Consider the following 19,594-nt stretch of genomic DNA (forward strand, 5'->3'; position numbering starts at 1 on the left):
CATTCAAACTTCATACTACCGGGACAAGGACTAGACTAGACGGCTGCTTTCTCTGTTCATGCTCCGGCATAGGGGATCTACTAGCGGTAGGATAGGGGACAGAGTGCAACTAGTTCCCGAAAATGACGTTTACTTTCCTTAGGATCCATTTTCTAGAAAGTTTGTTTTCCTCTCGCCAATTATTTACGGAGCTAACTTGCGGGTTTGCATTCCAGTCTGCGAGCAATGCAACGAAGTGCGTCTTTCATACCAGGAGACCCCACTGCAGCTGGCAAGGTCACCGGGATACGGCCGTCCTTTCTTAAAGAATGGAAAACATGGCGCTATTGTATCCCCATCCCCAGCCTGTTCGGATCATCTTGGCATAGCACACCTCAAATGCTTTCCATTCATTACTGGAAGAAGAACAGCATTTCTCTATGCGCCAATGGGAATGCCACTGTCTTTTCTGAACGGAAGGGTACGTACATCCGTATGGAACCTGGCCAGTGCTAAAGAAGAGGAGGAGGGAAATGCCAGTGTTGTGCCGGATCTCTTTCTTGGAATGGAATCATACTTTTGAACGGCACTATTCCACGCGCCTCTAAATCCCGTAGGGGAGCTCGCGAGAGAGCGGTCCGCTTCACATCGCTAACTGAGATGAGACTACTTCCTTTCCTAACTGAGATGAGAAGACTTAGACCAGCTGACATATCAAGCAGTCAACCTTCTATTGAGATTGAGATGGCGATATTGAGATGGTATACTCACTTCTACTTCTACAAGCCCAGGAAGGAACCGAGAACTACCACTTACTTTGACTATTATAGAAAGCGGGAGAAGGGAGGGCAAGCAGTTTGCGGCTCTAGACTAGACAGACAACTATTCTTTCTGGTGCAGGTGAGAATAGAGCCTATCCAGATCGCGATTCTACATCAGGAGAAGCAAATACATGGGATGGGCTACACACACTCATGACTAAGACAAGCAAGGTTTCCGGTGAAAAGACAGATTCCTAGCTGGTAAGGATAGGTTTCATAGACAAGACAATCCAAGAAGGGTTCCTTTTTCTTAGCTTCCTTCTCCTTGGTGTGGTGATGGGAGGTTTCTTACAAGGTCCGTTCTGTTTCCTGCTCTCCGGTTTCCTGTGACAAGACAACTCGATTCTCTGGTTCTATGTATGCTAATACTACCTAGGCTAGGGTCGGTCTCTCACATCAGGATGTGTCCCTGTCCCGGCCAAGGGGCGATCCTTCCACGCTCTGGCACTAGTGAGAAGACACCCATTGGATGATGCTTGTCCTCTCTATGGATGGAGCTTTGGCCATTCCTCAAACGGAAACGGAAAGATCTAGTCAATCCTGTGATCTGATTTAGGCGGCCTCTTCCTCCAATCTTTTACTACCAAAAACCTACTTGGTCACTTACTCCTTGGGTCCAATACCTTTAGCTCTAAGCATGCAGCACAGAGATAGGTCTTTTTGAATAGGTTGAGGAAAGGGAACGATTGACCACAAAGGTGTGACCCTCGCCTCTAATTGATAGCCGAGCGAAGAAAAGAGTATTTAGCCGCCTACCTAGACCAGGATATCCTGATATTAGGCGCTGTCCTGCAGAAGGCTCAAGAAATAGAGATAGCCAACTATGCTATGCTACGGGATAAGGATAAATATCACGCGTGTGCTAACGATCTCGTCTTTGGCAATGACTATCTTCAGAGCGCACTATTATGATGAGCAGGCGCGCATCTATATACCAAGCGTTAACGCAGACAGCTTCATTCGGGCTGGCTACTACGGTGGCCATGCTGATGTATGTATATATACCTTATGGCAAGAATTTGCTCTACTATGACGTGAACTCGCTTTAGCCCTTTATAATGCAATCCTGCGACTTCTGACTTGCCAGGCACCTTGACGGTTATGCCAGTTTTAGGGGACCCTCTAGTAAGAATAGTCTAATAGACCTACTATAGTCCAGTCCAACATTCGATTCTTTCTTTGCTAGCAGAACTTGATATTCCACTCTTGGCACCGCACTTCAAGCATAAAAGCCCTACCTAGCTTTCAACCCAAGCTCAAAACCACCCTTGCTTTAGTTGGACCGGCATACATATCTTATCTCGTAAGAAACCGACGCCTAAACGCCTTGCCTTCACAAGCTCACTAACGGAATAAGCCTTCAAAGTCCCTCTAATATGGAATGGATCTGGATAGCTGGAGGTGGTTATGGATACCACGATGGTTCTGCCTCGAGCTTTAGTTCAAGTTCAAAATATGCTTCACGATTTGTTTTGTCCATAGCATAGGCATAGCATAGAATGTGTGTGTGTATGTGTAGGTATATACCAATAGAAAGAATTTCGCTTTGAGGATATTGCCGCCTAGGTGGAGAGACGGTACTGAGATCTAGTTCAATTGCTTAGAGATATCTTCCCGTGCTGGGATGAGATAGGTGCTTTCAAGTGATTGACATTCACGTATCACCGAATGAGGCCGCTTTTAGCCTCCTTACATCCGATTGGTCTTGAACTTGATCAATGCAAGCAAGAAATAGTGCCGTACTTGAAAGTGCTTACAGCTAGTGATGCTAGAGGATCCAGGGAATGGCCTTTCTTTCGTATTCTACTCAGGAAGCTGGTCTGGCGTATCGGAAAACAGACTTGGCTACTGGATGCCTATATAGATAAGGGAATCCACTTGATAGAAATGATTTGGTTATCCAACCCGGCCCGCATATTGAATGATGAAGTCTTGGGAAGAAAAGAAATAATTCCACTCTCTACTCGGATCTGGAGATTGGCCTAAGCCCGGCGAATGCAACCACTTCACCTGCCAGAGGACAATAGACGCAGGCACTACACGACAGGTTCTTCCGATTATGCTTCCTTTTCGAGTAATGCAACTAGCCCGATCCCTGCAGGAGATACATACGAGATTAAAAAAGAGACCACTCTCAACTAAGTTTAAGTCCAAGTCGGCTTCCGCTTCAATTCTTTACTTTGACGCTAGGTCTAGGCCAAATTCATTCTTTGACTCTTGGCCCACAGCTGCTCTGCAGGAATATCTTTTTCCTGGTGGATTCTGTGCTTGAATCTCTTTTCCCGGAACTTCTGGAATCTCAATCCAAAGAGAAAGCTTCTACCGGATACAAGTCAAGTTTCGTAACTAGAGTCGCAAATTTCTCATTTGTTACGATTAAAAGAGGAGCTATTGATGATGGCAATCCAATGAGTCTGAGTCACTACTGTGACGAATAAAAGTTTTGTGGAGCTATGCTCATGCTTTCATTTTTTTTAGAATGGCACGACCTAAACGCCCCAGTATAGTACGCCCTTAATGAAAGACGGGATGAGATCTCTTCACTTGTGCTCGAGTTTCATCGTATCGTAGTCGTAGTAGGAATAGGAAGCAAGGTTTCCGGGGAAAAGACAGATTACTACCTGGCACTTGTATTGTGTCTGCTCTACGAGCGCTTTGAACTGAACTAGTGATCCGATTCCGTGATTTCGCCACTAGAAGAGATCCACTCCCATGATGGAATCGACTTCCTAAAGCGCTTGGTTGGCTAAAGGTGACGGTTGGTTGAAGCTTAGCTTGGGTTGCAGGAAAGAGAATTAGTTAGGATAGGATAGCCCTTATTTGGTCCATCAAGCTAGGGCTAGGGAGTAAGCAAAAGTAGATCGTATGAGGGAACACTCCTTCCTCTTATCTTAGAAGAACTTGTCGTAGCTGTGACTACTCGGCACTATTTGAATGGAATGTCAGCGAATCACTTGTTTCACTCATGTATGTGACTAGTCTTGACTGCTGGGTTTTTCTTTCTATGGAGAACGCACGCTAGAGATGCTTAGGAAAAGAGAAGGCTAGAGATGCTTAGGAAAGGTTTGCTTACTGCAGTGCTTTGCTTCCGAAATCTAGAGTTTATGTGCCGAGGCGGGACCCACCTCTCCACTGAGAGGGAAAAGATCTACTGGAAATACTTCCTTTACGGGATGCATATTCCAATCATGAACATGAGGTACAGAACAGACAACAGGTACCAACCAATACCGTACGCCCTGCGGAAGCTCTATGCTATGCCCAGAACCCATTTGATGACTCTGTTCTTCGTTCGCAGGTTTAAAAAGGTGTTGTTGGGACTAAACTAAACTTGCCGTAGTACTAGTACTAGTACTACCTGACAATTCCCCTCGGGAGAGTAGATTTCCCATTCAAAAAGTGATACTAACCATGGGCTCAAGTAGTGAGTTACTCGGGTTTCCCCACAACAAGGATGTGCACTCAGGGGCCATAAAGCAAGCCTACGCTGCGAAGCTCCATTTCCTCCGCTATCGGGTACTTGCTTTTCCTTAGCTGGGTTGAGTTCTTGTCTCTAGTGGTGAGTCGCCATGATATTGATATGACCCCTTGGATCTTCGGTTCCGATGTTAGTCCAGTGGCAGTTTGCCTAGTTTTTTGTGCCGGTCCCAGGCTCTTGCTCGAGTTTACGCCCTGCCGGGAATTAATCTTAGAAAAAAGGAATTCACGGCCGGAGCATTTATATATGAAAATAGGAGAACCAGTCAAGCTGAGATCCATTACCCAAGACTACTAAGAACCAGTCAAGCTTGCATCCATAAGACTAGTTTCACCCTTGCCTTTGATTGACTTCATTATACGGGACAGGCCGATTTCTTTCTTACTTTAGAGCTATATCGCGTTTTTCATCCCTACGAATTCAATTCAATTCTCACGAAAAGATCTCTAACGTGCGTTCTAGGCTCTGTCGCGTATATAGAAACGGGCTTGTACAAGCTCACTATTCTCGATCAGGATAAGAAATGGCTGGCTATCCCGATCTACTACCTGCTTCAGAAGCTGGAAGCACCTTTGAATCACCGGCTAGTATCGTCTCACCTGCAGAAAAGAAAATCGAGTTATCTATAAATATATATAAAAAGAGGACCGGATCCTCCCCAAATCCCACCCATAATTCCATTCTTATAGATCTTTTTCTTACATAGAATTAGATCCGAATTGACATAGAATGAGGAAAGTCAGCCAGGTTCGGTAGTGAAGAAAATCTCTTGTCTGTTCGCTAGCGTCTCTTTCTTCGATGAATTAGACTGGCACTCACTGATCCCGACTTCTTCTACCTATGAACTGAACCTCCACAATGCTTCCTAAGCTCACAAACCAGCACAGCAATGGGCCCGCAAACCAATCAAAGTAGATCGGCGTATGAGGGAAGGGATGCCGGAAGGAAGTCTTCAGATAGTTCATTCAGTCTCCTATCTAGGACAAATCGAGTTCTGGTTCTGATCTGGCTCGTACACTACGTCAACTAAAGCAGTTGGGGCATCGGTGAATCAAATCTCTTGTCTTCAAATGGTTTTCTCTCCCGGGCTAGCTACCGAGCACTTTGAGTAAGTGAGTCTAGTGGCTCATTTCTGGATGAATACCTTAACTGGTGGATCTGTCTCCAGCTCTGAGGCTTATGTGGGCGTAACCATTTCTGTTTGTGAGCTTAGCTTTCCGTCGAGATGCGTGAGAATAGTTGACCATTGCTTTTTCCTCTACCGGCACTATTATCGATCAGGTTGTCTCTGTTTGCGGGTCTAAGGAAAGGAAGAAAAAGATCCAATAAGTTCGATGGGTATTGGTCATAGGCTTGAAAGAGTGTTTCATAGCTAAGGTATCTTCCGGATATATATGTGCGAGATCCAATAGGGTCATAACCCAGTGCTTTAGCGGACTCTGGTGCCAGATCGTTTCTCAAATCATAGAGAATTGATAGAGCTAACCATATGAAATGCATCGATTTCACTATGCATCATTACCAAGGCCATTGCCAGGGAAAGGCTGAACCAGATCAAATAGCAGCAAATAAAATAGTAGATGAAGGTCTAAGAGATGCCTACCCAAGCCTAGCTGATATGATAATATCACCTGACATCTAGACTAGTGCTTAGAATGGCTATGCCTACTGATCTTGACTTAATGCCTACTGATCTTGACTTACCTACCTTGGCATGCAATAGTTTCGCCCACCATTAGATTAGTGGTATATTCTTCTAGAAATATGGATTCCTATAAGCCTAGAAGGAAGTATGACTAGGACTCATGTGTGCTTCTGCCTCTATTATTGTGGGCTGGAAATCCAGATGGTCAGATGAATGAATCAAGTCCGGATAGATAGATAGGATCCCAACGATTCCTGTCTACTTGCTAAAATAGTTTTAGATGGCCTACCCCCACAAGAGATATTCAATCAAGCTGAAGGGAAAACCCCCTCAAGCAGAGTCAAAAGACACAGTGAAAGAAGCCCGCTAACCCACTCTTCTTTCCCCCCACCTACCCGGTAGGTAAGTAGGGGCCTCGTCATCTCTATTTTCCTTCCCAGGAAGACGGAGAAACTACACCTTATTTTTACGAATTAGAAAACGAATGAGATCAGAAAGGCCATCATTGGGGCAAACGATGCAATAGCTTCGGTGAGAGCAAAGCCCAAAATGGCATAACCGAATGATTGTTTAGCCAATGAAGGATTTCGCGCCACGGAATGAATCGAAGAACTGAGAACGTTTCCAATACCGACAGCAGCTCCCGCTAAAGCAATTGTAGCAGCTCCAGCACCTATTGATTTAGCTCCTTCTAACATGTAGAGTTGAGAGTTGACATTGTCGGGTTTCACGCTTTTCCTTCGCAACTAGAAATTTCGAGTTCGAGTATAGTATAGTATTTCTCGTTGATTTGATTCCTTCCTCCTCTCCTTATCCTTAGTTGAACAGATGAAAGCGAAAGGAGTTGCTTCAATGAAACTGGAAAACCTAAAACCCACATAGTGGAATAATAAACCCAGCCCTGCCCTTATCTTGGGCTTGACAGGTAGACTATAAAGAGATTCAGTACAGCAAGCCTGCGCAGGAGTTCTAGCTATTTCCAATTTGAATAAATAACCCGATCATATCATATCATATCTTGGAAAACCCTAAGACTACCCGAGGCTGTACCCTATAGTAATTTCCTTCTACCTCTTATCTCTATAGTCTTTACGTCGTCTCCTGGGTCGGTTAAGCTATAACCTAGTAGTACCGGGAACAACTCCTCTAAGCATCAAGTCAATTAAGGAACCCGATTTGTTGGGTTTTGAACTGTTAAATGGTTACACGCCCGACATACTGTGGGTGGCTAACCCGATTCATTCCTCGAATCGTAAATCATTACTATTTTTGCTTGCTCGAGTAGAGTCGAAAAGTGGGGAACCTGGATTCCCAGCAGGTGATCTCGATCACCATAATATGATATTTTGCATTCCCTTAATTTCTGAGATGGAACTCTTTTCCAACATAAAATACAAGTCTATCAGTTCAATAAAAGTATGGGTTAACCATTCCTCCTCTTAAGTTAGGGGTTTGGGATTAGTAGAGTAGTATAACTACAGCTCTAGTAGTTAAAGGCGGGAGGGGTCCGACCCGACTATTGGTTCTTTCCTCTAAAGAAACATAGCTAAAAGGTGTCTGATCTTGTCTATATTGTCCGAAGTAGCCTTTGCTTGTCAAAGTAAGTGAAAAAGGGTTTCAAAATACTATACTGTAGCTCAAGTATGCATGGAATAGCACAGGGTTATCCGCTTTATTATCTGGCTTATCTGCTTGAGAAAAGTGAACTCTTAGCTTTAAACCTACTTTGTCTTTGTATCTTAGCCCTTCTAGCTCTAGCTTAGGGGCCCTTTCCTAGCTTATTCAACTCTTTCTTCGGCAGGATCGAATGAGGATGATGGGGGATGCTTTTTTTCAACTAAACAGCGTTCATCTGCTTGCTTTTCATTTTATGACGCTGAATGTGAGAAGAAAAATTGGAACTACTTGCTTGCCTGTGTTAAGCATGTAGATAGAACCTGGCGGGCATAGAGTCATAATAAGCTTCTCTTCTCCGCTGCGCGCCTACTGTACCAAGCTAGCTAAAATACCAAGCTCCTGTGGGCTAATCTCATTTCCCATCTCATGTAACAACCTCTTCGCCCTTTACCCATGAGCTTTTAGAATCTATTTCCTATTTCTAAGCCGATTTTAGTTTTGAAAATGCGCTGAGCAGAGTCAATTTCTCGATGGCACTTGCTAAAGATCGTATCATAACTACCGGGCCTACAACACAAACGTCGACTACTTCATTTCACTTCCCCCGGGAATCGGCTACCAAAAAGGAAGGTTGCGATAGTGTGTAAGCTGTAATATACATATTCTAGATAGGCTGAAGACAGAAGGATAGGCTTGCCGGGAACAAGAGCTTGCATTCGTATTTTGTTGTTGTGTTTGTGTTGTGATCTATTGGCTGCCTCGTTTCTGGTCAATCTTTCCTGTGGCAGATAAGGGCCGATCTAATAGAATCGACTCTAAGAAGATTGGAAGTGGTGAACCGGATCTTTTTTCTATATAAAGGGATCAATCCTTTTGGCTCTAATAGCAGTGAATAGACTCCGTCTAGATTTGGAGGAGTTGTCAATATGCCTCTGTCTGGTGCTGCTTCGCCGGTATCGGCTTGTGCTAATGTCATAGATCACCTACTAGGAGCTTAAGTCGACTAGACTTGACTCGAGAATAGAATCGAAGAGAAGCGAAGCCTCGCCAAGATAAATACAACCCTATGGCTATGGTATGGCACTCACTGCAATGACACGACCAGGTCTATAGAAAAGTTGATACAGATCTCATACAGGTAAGGTTCCGCACTTTTCTAAGTAACTACTAGCTCCGGATGCATCTTTCTCATTGACTGCTTTCTTCAAATCAAAGTAGGACGAACAAGGAAATGGAACTGGTCAATGCATTTCTAACTAACAATTGACCCTATTCCTCGAATGGCGCGTAGAGTGGAGTATTGACTTGCCTTGAAAGGATTGGTTCCCATCTTTTTCTAACCTCGGGCAATAGCTGCTTCCCGGCACTTCTTAACCCATTCCCCCTTGCTGACTTCTACCGTTGCACTCTCCTTTTGGCACCTAATCTAGGTTTTTTTATGACATTGATCTCAAACCGCCACATATTGATAGAATTGTTCAACAAGTGCCGCTTCTGAATTTGTCTCAAATTACCGGAACAGAATGTCAAAGCCAGTAGTTTGAACTGCCAGTGGAGTGCCGTTGTTTCGAAGTTGTTGACTATTGTCCAGCTATCAAATTAGTGTAGACAGAAGCACTGTTTGAGCCTTGTCGAGAATCCGTTCTGGCACTTATTGTCTATAGCAAAGTGAAGGAATAGAATGATCATCCTGCTCCTATTTAAACAGAATTCCATGGAAAGTGTAGCAAGCCGATTCAATTGACCAGCTCCATAGGGAGGAAATGGTATTCCAAAGAGCAAAACAAAGCCAGTTGGTTATCGGCAGACAGAAAGCATTTATATGTCTCTTTGTAGGCTCAAATGAACACAAAGCCTAAGAGTTTTAACCGGTTAGCAAATATGACTAATGGACTCCACCTTCTTCTATCTCCGGGTCAAGTCAAAGAGTTTCAGTTCTATACAGCACTGACTTCGGTGCCCGCTTACTACCCATAAGACCTTAGAAATGACTAGCAGGAGAGCAGTCACGGAAAGAAAGATTCTGCCTATTGAGAGAAAGCAAGATCAGGGAAGTCTTAGTCACTAACACACCATAGTACTAGTCAAGTCACAAGCAAAGCATCAAGTCCCAAGCAGTGCCAGGTTGAAGAAAGAAGACTCTATAAAAAAGCAAGTGAGCTCTGGCACCCAGATATTAAGAAGTTAGGATGCGCCTAACTAAAACTATTTAGAAAGGCTAGTGAGCAAGTGCCACGGATCCGCGTGTACGGAACGGATCCAGAGTTAGGATGCAGCAAGAAAACGGCTGCGCTTCAGCGCAACGGATCTAGCAAGTTAGGATGCGCGTGACTAACGCGCAAAGGCTTTCGCGCTAGAAATAGAAAAAAGAGCGCTAGAAAGAAATAAAATCCGTTGCTTTACTTTAAAGTAAAGTTACGAACAAAGGCTTCACTCTTTCCGTTCTGAGGCTAAAAAGGCCAAACGAGCCTACTCACATCCATTTAGGAATTTTGGAATTATATGACTCTGGGGTCAGTCCAGCAGCTATAGGTGTACGCAGACAAGAAGAGAGCTTTCCTATTTAATAAATACTCTCCTCGCCAATCCGATCTCCAGAACTTGACCCTTTTCCCTGCGCGCCTCTTCTTACTTTTCACTAAAGAATGAACAATCGGCGCAGGAGGTAGGAGATCCAAGTCCAGAAAACAGACGTAATTACAATACTAAACTAATGATGATCAAAACTTTCTAAATAGAGTCAGAACTCCCCCTTCCTTGGTTTGGTAGAATTCACACCTAGAAGAAGTAGCCCTGCCGCGGCCTTTTACTCTCTCCACATTCGGGCTGGATAAAGAAAAATGAGAAGGTTGTCCAGAATATCAACGAATAAACAGGGAAGGCGTTTTTCAAGCATCTCATGCTCCAAATGAGAAGATGCAGCGAGGCACTCTTTCTAGATGATTCAGTTATAGTTGTTTGATCATAGACTCAAATAAGATAATGAAAATATTAAGCAGAAGTGTTCTCATCTCAAGCATCTGATTCCGGTGATTCGCAAATAGCTTGTCATAGCTAGTTCTTACCTGAATCGCAGTAGGTTATTTGCTGCTGACAAAGGCCGCTAAGGTTCCACTCGAGAGGATTTCTATTCCCCTCACCGCTGCGCGCCTTGAAGATCATATAAGTGAGTGCTCAATTGTTATACTGCTATGGGAAGAAGCGGAAGATGAATCGGAACAGCAGGAAGCCGCTACCTAGAACGGCGCATACTCTTGACCGCTAACCCTCAATCAAACGTTGATAGTTGTGCTTTCCCTACTCGACTTTTGGGTACATAACCTAATCAATCCCTTCCTTTCGGTTTCCCTGGACTATCGATCTAGAGACGGCACCTTTAGACCAGACCTGGAGACATCACAAAAAGAGTTCTGAGGATGACTGGCTGGATAGCGAGCACCTGACCTTGGGTTGACTTGCCTAGAACCTGACCAGGCACCGGCACTGAATTCTACTTGAAATACCAGGCTCTTCTCTTAGATAGGAATCATATACTTTTAAGCCATAGGAATCATATACGAAGAACACATATGGCCTAGACTCATGAGCCAATAATCTAATCAATAGTTCGGTACGCGCGCTCAAGACGAACATCACCACGCTGGGCCCCTTCCCACTTCCCCTCGGATTTGCCTATCATGTCGGAATGGAATTCTTTCCATTAAAGAAAGTAGAATAAATATACGAAAAGAAATACACAACCCTGAAATCAATAGGATTTCATAAATACCAATAGGCGCTATGAAGGGAAGGCGCGGGATCGCACACCGGAAGCAAAGCTGCCGTAATAGTAGAACCTCAAAAAGAGACCAACAGTTGAGACATATGGACATGGAAGTCTCGCAATCTATGCCCTCCCTCGAGGAAACGCCCCATTCATCCCTGGAGTCCGTACTCCGTACTCTGTACTATCCCTTAACTTTCCTCCAGTAGCCAGTCTAAGAATAAGTCCAATCTTACAAGTGTGCTGTTCAATGCACCACTTTCAGATATTCTGAGGACTCTTAAGGACAAGTCGTCCTATTTAAAGAAACCAGAGCCAGGGATGGAACACCAAATCAGTGAACCAAAGCGCATTCTATTCTAACTCCGGCACAAAAGATAGTCTGCTAATCAAAATCGTCTTCTGTCCTGGATGCCTTATTGTTCATTGTAATTTCGGCAGCAAGCGGCGAAATTAATTGGAAGCAGGCTATGTGACTAGAAAGTAAAAGAGGCACGGGAAAGCCTTCACAGATCGGAGTGCTTAACTGGAAAATACTTTCTCTATTATACCGGCTACTCATTTCTCTTTTTATCGAACGCGGCTAATAATATCATAATTAGCATAACAACCATTGCAAAGAGTGATTCAACTTTGTGTTTTGCATTGAGGAGAAATAGAAAAGAAAGACAACCTCGGTTCGTGCTCGTGCGTATCAGCTTTCTTGGCTGTTCAAAGTGCATATTTAAAAGGTAATCTGCTTCTCGTTGACAAATCGAAAGAGGCCCTCACAGTAATCTGCCATAAAAGATTGAAATTACTTATTTGAACTACGTTGGCAGGCCTAAAGCTGTGTTCCACTCATATCATCCTCCAGGTCTAGTAGCTTGGAAGGGTTCAGCTCTTCTTTTATTCAAGAGGTACACCTCTTTTCTAACAGGGCCCTACCTTGAATGCGCAGAGCAGCAAAGTTCCTTTTAGAGACGTTAAGCACAGAGCAGTTAGGGAAATCTAGCCAAGGTAGTGGTAACCATACTCGGATGGTGGGCAACTGTATTCTTCCTCGAAGAACTAAAGATTCTATTCTGCTTTGGCTTCCTCAAATCTGCCGCTATAGAAAGAAGGTGGCCCGGTTCCTTCGAACTGTAGATTATGCTCCTGAAGTGACTAGTCTAGTGCCGCTCTTTGAAATTAATAGACCATAGCAGGTTAGAGCAGAGTCATTAGCATTTAATGAATGAGCCTATGTCAACACGATCTCAGTAAAGATCAAAAGGTGCTGCGACAGCCGTACTTGTCTTTTTATTGTCGTGCACAAGCGCCTCTTCTCTCTTATGGTTGGGTCGGAGCCAGAGGTTTCCCCATTTGTTGATCCTGTTGCAAGTCAAGATTGCGTTGGGTAGGCCAGAGCGGCAGGGCTTATCTTGTTTTTTATTGCTTTTGTTGTTTGGCAGATGCAGAAACAGATAAGCGGATTTCATCTCATGAATCTCCTCTCCATAGACAAGTCGATTTCACTTTCACTTTCACAGAGGGCGGAAGGGAGAGGTTGGCTTTTATTGTGATGGCCAGTAAAAGATTCTCCGCGTTCTTTGATTTGGTGTGACAGATCAAAGTCAAGTCAACAAGCATTTGGGTGCTTTTGGCCAAGGAGGGAGAGCCCAATTGAATCACTGACTTCAACGCTAGCCCCTTCCCTTAGTCAAGTGACCCAATAAAGGAGTGAGTGAGAGCAGCTACAAGCTAGGGTAGGCAGGTTGTCCGACAAATGGCTTTCCTATCACTGAAATTCTATTTTAAGAAAGGAAAGAAGAATGCGGTAGGCAGACACTTTTCAAAGCAGGAACCAACGGAGTGGAGTAAAGAAAAGCACGGCGGATTCGGCCCCAAAAGATAGACAAATAGCAAAGATCACCAACACAAATTACACATAAGTCTTTTTAGATTCTAGAAAATATGACTTCTTCACTTCACTTCGACGAAAGATGGAGCCATTAAAAATACTCAAAACCAACTAGCATGAAAATCCAACTATTATCTAACTCAGTAACTACTAGGTAAGCTCCCTCAGTAAACAGGTCTCAGCTGATAAGTGTAGTATCCCTCCATCATACGGAGTACTAGGCGGCGGTGCTGAGACAGATGTTACCAAATTCCCCAAACTCCAAGTGCATGCCAATTTGATCTACGTGGCGCCGACCGACGCAGAACCATACCTTGGCTTGGCCCTTTGCAATATGTATATTCCCCGAGGAAGGAAGGCTTGACATGAATACAGCTTAGTAGCTATCCATTCTTTCACACTCCGACGGCACACGCCATAATCTTTCATCAGAAGGAGCTTCATCATCATATCATATGGTAAGGGGCATACGGCGAATTTGTAGAGGGACGGGTAAGGCAGTTCTGTGTTGAAAATTTGCATATCTCCATGATCAGGATCTCTGGCCAAAGGATAATCACAAATCACCAGCTGATAAGCAAGCAAATAGAGTTGTCTCTTTCGAGTCAGCATCCTAGTCTCCATTTCAGATTGTAACAGAACTGGTTGGTCTCTGGCACTTTGTGAGTGGAGGTCCTCCGAAACAGGAATAGACTGGCACTAGGCGGAAGAGGAAGAGAAACAGAAGCGGAGACTACCTAATCTAATAAGTGTCTGGTTTCATCGAATAGGGATGCTCGCTTAAGTCTACTTGTACTTGAATTCCGCATAGCCCGTTCTGCTAAGAAATATGAGCTGTTGTTCTTATATGAGCTGTTGCTCTTAAAATCATTCCTTATGAGCTATGGCAAGTGAGCTGAGTCTAGTTTACTCGCCTTCTCCATCACTAGATGAGTGGGCAGTGCCGGACTCGAGGGATGGGATTCCCGACCGAATTGGAAGCATAAAAGCGCCATTCCGAGATTGATAGATATATCAATCTAAATAGGAATTGGAATAGGAGAAGAGCTAATTGGGATTGGAGAAGAAGTTCCTTTGGAATGGAATTGTAGAACAAGTAGACAGGATTTCTACGAAACAGGATAATCCGTTGATTGGGAACAAGTCCGGATTGGATTCCTGCGTCACGGATCAGTAGCAGCAAGTAGATCAAAGCTAGTTCGGTAACATAAGCTCGGGAACAGGACTATTTGCCGGGGGATGATCACTTGGTTCCGTAGGTTTCTTGATCTCATATCTATGGGCCAGTCCGATCCGAAAGGAGGAATGATGGTAGATACCCACTAGATAGCCGTCTTCCACTGCCTCGAGTCCAATCTCTCTCTATTGGCTGGCCAGAGGTGTCCAACACCTTCAGTACCGTTCTTTGGACGAGAGAAGCCTTATCCTTCATACTTTCTGGACGTGTTGGTTTCCAATCTGACATTTTATCAGAAGGTTCTGCCAATTTATCCCTACTGTAGTTTTGTGTCGCTTGCTCTTGTTTGCTGCTGACCTCTATTTTCTTTCCCTCGATTAAGAGGCTAAATGAACTGGGTGCTCGAAAGTTTGTTGTGTCCGACGTCGCTCGGTTGTATACCGTACGTTCGTGCTCTGGAGTTCATGCCTACAGGGGAGTGTTCAGCATCCGCGAATCGAGTCACTGAAGGTTACAACAAGAAATTGAAGAGGATGGTCGAAAAGATGAACCAGGAGATGGGTCCAGAGAGCAAATTTGTGTACGTAAATACGAAGGAGTTTGGCAGCGCCGAAGCAGAGGAAGGAACCCGAAGCAATGGAAAGAACGACGACCTAGGAGGTAGTAGTAGTACGAAGCCGGAAGGTGGTTTGATTCAGAAGTTGAGTGAGGAGGCTTCGACCGTCGCCACAAAGATTCTTATGAGGCATGCTTCTGACGGGCTGCCACGCGGGAGGTACTGGAAGACTTTTCAAAGGGCTAAGTATAGGCACCGGGAAAGAGTGGGGGTTGAAGTGGAGTTGCCACGACGATTTCTGGTAAGTCGATTGCGGAGGAACTGAGAGGGAGAAGGCCGGGCTTCCCAGATTGTGCAAATTAGCCATTCCACTTCGGGGCCGTGTGCACATAGCATGGAGGCGATGCCTTATGCCGTGGCGTCAATTCTAGCTTCTGATGCGGGAGCTTCTAGCTGTTCGCTTTTAAATTGGCACTTTGAGTTGAGGGCGGAGCGTGAATTAAGTAAAGGCTTATTTGTTCCTGAATGTTTCATTTTTATAACCAAAACCAACATTTATCATACTTGCAACTAAGACCTCGAATGTTTGGAAAAGACGATGTCGACAAAGCGGAGTTTTTTAATGAAATAAAAGACATTTGCAAGTGCTGGCTTACACCCGGGGAATTGTCAGTAAATAAGGCGCCAGGAGGTTGTGCAAGCACTAGAAATGACGAGCATGGAGAGGTCAATCTTGGTAGTCAGGTCTGGTAGAGCAATCTCAAATTATCATATAGAAATGTTATGATTTCGGTATTGATCAAAAGGTGCTGGGACCTTAGGGGATACATTAGTGCCATGTTCTATTGCGGAACGGTCGTATCCTGGTAACCTAGCCCCCGTAAGAGCTCTACCTAATCGTCGACATAATGGGTAGAAGGCAGGCTGTGCTTATTTCTCGGCAAATAGCTGAGTCGACACCTCGAGGTGCCAACTCAGCTCTTCGTAGATAAAAACAAGTGTTCAGTGGATCAAACCCTGTATTAATGGTTCTGGCAGGCTGCTGGCGTGGGACTTCTTTCGCTAGAAACACTACAACAATAGAAGCACCCTTCTAGAGATAAGAATAGCAAATGTTTTGAGGCACTGATGGAAGCATGCCAAGGTGAAGTTGACGATCTCTTTAGCGTTTATCCTTCTCTTTATCTTGCCCTGTGTGCTCATGCTGTGAGTGCCGCAGGATGGTTTAGTTCTGATCGAGTGCTTGACCCCTTGAGGAGGGCATATTCTTCAGCATCTCTCTTGTCGGATCGTATCCCCGTGACCACGTCGTTAAAGAGACAGTCTTTCTTTGGCCTGGCCCACCGACGTCGTTGGTGACACTCTTCTGAGCCCCTAGATTCGCCGAAGGATGAGATCTTGCCTATGCTGTAGTGTAGGATGAACAGGAAAGTTCTCCTCCATTGAGACCCGGAAAACTACTACTTTTTCTTATTGAAAAAAAGAGCTTTGTTATCTTACTTGCTGGCTAGTAAACGCTACCCCTACCCTTGAAAACTTGTTTACTTTTGAGGTGAGGGCCGGAGTTTACTTAAATTCAAGAGGGACTTAAAGGATTTCTAACTTCACTGTCCTGCTTACTCATTGGATGAATTGACAGAGTCTCTTGCCCTTTACCTTGGATATACACAAGATTGCTCATTCGCTGTAACCACTAGTTCTAGAACTGAATAGGAAAAGCTATATGGCACTCAAACAGAATGGATAGCAACTGAAACTCCAAGAGGTAGTATACTAATATACTTTTTTTCCTAAAAACCTAAGATGCCTATTGGTCTAAGCTTTATATCTATCCTATCGCTCTCTTGCTTAAATTCACTTCCTTCCTTAACTCAGATCTAAATGGCTTCCTTTGGATCGACATGCGTAGAAAGAGGTAAAAGCACGGGCATGGAAAAGGGATTATATGGCGTGCTGGGCTGGATGAAAGAAGCAACTACGCCTACAATGAGAATAGCGGGACTCCCACTAGCTGACAGAGAACTCCCAGCCAAAATGAAACTGGACTTCCAGCAATAGCAGCAATGTCACTAGAACCTTTCATACTGGAGAATAACTAGAAGTTTATGGGGAATACAACCCTTAAGGTTTGGCTATGATTCTAAATCAACCATGCTTACTAAACAACTCAATCATGCACTCGTAATGCTCCATTCGAGGCGTAATACCAGAATCTTCACTCATCGAGAACAAGTATCTTTGACCTAGATTAACATATCCTTCACAAATACAAGCTAGCAAGGCATCTGGATAACTTACAAGATAAGTTTATGCGTGCCACCTATCATTTGATACTGCCTGATCAAGTCTTTGGATCAAGTATGTTTAGAAAAAGGAATATGCACAGGAAATCAAGCAAGAGGATGCGGACAGTAACGATCGCGTAAAGGAGGGCCCGCTTACTAATACGGAGAGGGTTCCGCATGAAAAAGACAATCCTAAACTTCTTCGTTTCGTTGGTTTTTCCAAGGTCTTTTAAATTATCTTTTTTTTGAACATGAACGGAAGTAGCGTAGGACACCCAATCCTCGGTCAAACCTCTACTTCAATGAACCACGTCGCGTTCTTTATCTTTCTCACTCGTCGTTTCGTTGGAAAAACCCACGCCCAATATCATATTGACTCTCTCTCGTCCAATAAGAGTTTCCGAGAGTTACTTTATTCAAATTCTCTCCTTTCCAAAGCTCCACAAGGCTGACAAAAAGAGTAATAGGACAACAAGCAATCTTGCTTTCATTTATTTTGAGTTCTTTCTTTGTTGAGATGGAAATCGACGTTCTTTTGAAAAGGGCTAGGTAGTTTGCACGCAGGCTTCTTCATGAAAGGTCAAAAATAGACTTTGATTTCATCATCAAAAATGACTAGTCGTTCGTTTGAAGCCTTAAGAAACCAAAGCGGCAGTTTTTTTTTCCGAATGACCTGATTTCGAGAATCAACTAACCAACAAATCCGTAGCCCAGGTGATTCGCTGCCTCCCTCTCGCCAAACCAAAATGGGATGAATCTTCTCATGCAGCTTTTTTCTTATTCAGGGCGCTGCGAAGCATCAAGGCAAGGGGGTAAATAAAATAAGGGGGAAGAGGAGTTGTCACGATAGAAAAGAGAAATGACTATAAGGAACCAACGATTCTCTCTTCTTAAACAACCTATATACTCCACACTTAACCAGCATTTAATAGATTATCCAACCCCGAGCAATCTTAGTTATTGGTGGGGGTTCGGTTCGTTAGCTGGTATTTGTTTAGTCATTCAGATAGTGACTGGCGTTTTTTTAGCTATGCATTACACACCTCATGTGGATCTAGCTTTCAACAGCGTAGAACACATTATGAGAGATGTTGAAGGGGGCTGGTTGCTCCGTTATATGCATGCTAATGGGGCAAGTATGTTTCTCATTGTGGTTCACCTTCATATTTTTCGTGGTCTATATCATGCGAGTTATAGCAGTCCTAGGGAATTTGTTTGGTGTCTCGGAGTTGTCATATTCCTATTAATGATTGTGACAGCTTTTATAGGATACGTACCACCTTGGGGTCAGATGAGCTTTTGGGGAGCAACAGTAATTACAAGCTTAGCTAGCGCCATACCAGTAGTAGGAGATACCATAGTGACTTGGCTTTGGGGTGGTTTCTCCGTGGACAATGCCACCTTAAATCGTTTTTTTGTCTCCATCATTTACTCCCCCTTATTTTAGCAGGCGCCAGTCTTCTTCATCTGGCTGCATTGCATCAATATGGATCAAATAATCCATTGGGTGTACATTCTGAGATGGATAAAATTGCTTCTTACCCTTATTTTTATGTAAAGGATCTTGTAGGTCGGGTAGCTTCTGCTATCTTTTTTTCCATTTGGATTTTTTTTGCTCCAAATGTTTTGGGGCATCCCGACAATTATATACCTGCTAATCCGATGCCCACCCCGCCTCATATTGTGCCGGAATGGTATTTCCTACCGATCCATGCCATTCTTCGCAGTATACCTGACAAAGCGGGGGGTGTAGCCGCAATAGCACCAGTTTTTATATCTCTCTTGGCTTTACCTTTTTTTAAAGAAATGTATGTGCGTAGTTCAAGTTTTCGACCGATTCACCAAGGAATATTTTGGTTGCTTTTGGCGGATTGCTTACTACTAGGTTGGATCGGATGTCAACCTGTGGAGGCACCATTTGTTACTATTGGACAAATTTCTTCTTTCTTTTTCTTCTTGTTCTTTGCCATAACGCCCATTCCGGGACGAGTTGGAAGAGGAATTCCAAAATATTACACGGAATAGACTCATCGCACCGGATCAGTCTCTTAGACGGATGAGACTGATCACACCTGATCAGTGATCAATTCTGGCACAATGAATTTACGAGTTATTTTACACAATGAATTTACAAGCAGATGAGGTAGACCTATCTCCTGAAAAGAGTTCAGTAAACAAGGGAACGAAGCGACCGATAACGTCCCCTCGGGGAGGAGAAGGGATTGACTTCGGCTCCTATTATCTTTGTTTACCAATCTTCAAATTGGTGAATTGGTTAATAGGAAGTGCGCGCTAGCACGCTTCATATTTCTAGTAACAAGGGCCGGGCCGGGCCGTTGCTTGCTTGTTTGGTCGTTAGATCAGAGGGCGCTCATCCCTTGCTCGGTCCCT

At 44.0% G+C, this 19,594-nt stretch overlaps 1 protein-coding gene across 1 annotated transcript in view; it reads right to left on the reverse strand.

Moving 5' to 3' along the window:
• The window catches only part of LOC118475720 (probable cytochrome c biosynthesis protein), a 39,022-nt gene extending 19,586 nt beyond the window's left edge, over nucleotides 1–19,436 (reverse strand). Inside the window, exon 1 of the mRNA XM_035963945.1 lies at nucleotides 1–19,436. This exon is cut by the window's left edge and continues 19,586 nt beyond it. The gene's annotated coding sequence lies outside the window, so the exon portion shown is untranslated.
• Between the last annotated feature and the right edge of the window lie 158 nt (nucleotides 19,437–19,594).

The sequence above is a fragment of the Zea mays genome, unplaced genomic scaffold (genome assembly GCF_902167145.1).
Source record: "Zea mays cultivar B73 unplaced genomic scaffold, Zm-B73-REFERENCE-NAM-5.0 scaffold_592, whole genome shotgun sequence".
Lineage (NCBI taxonomy): Eukaryota > Viridiplantae > Streptophyta > Magnoliopsida > Poales > Poaceae > Zea > Zea mays.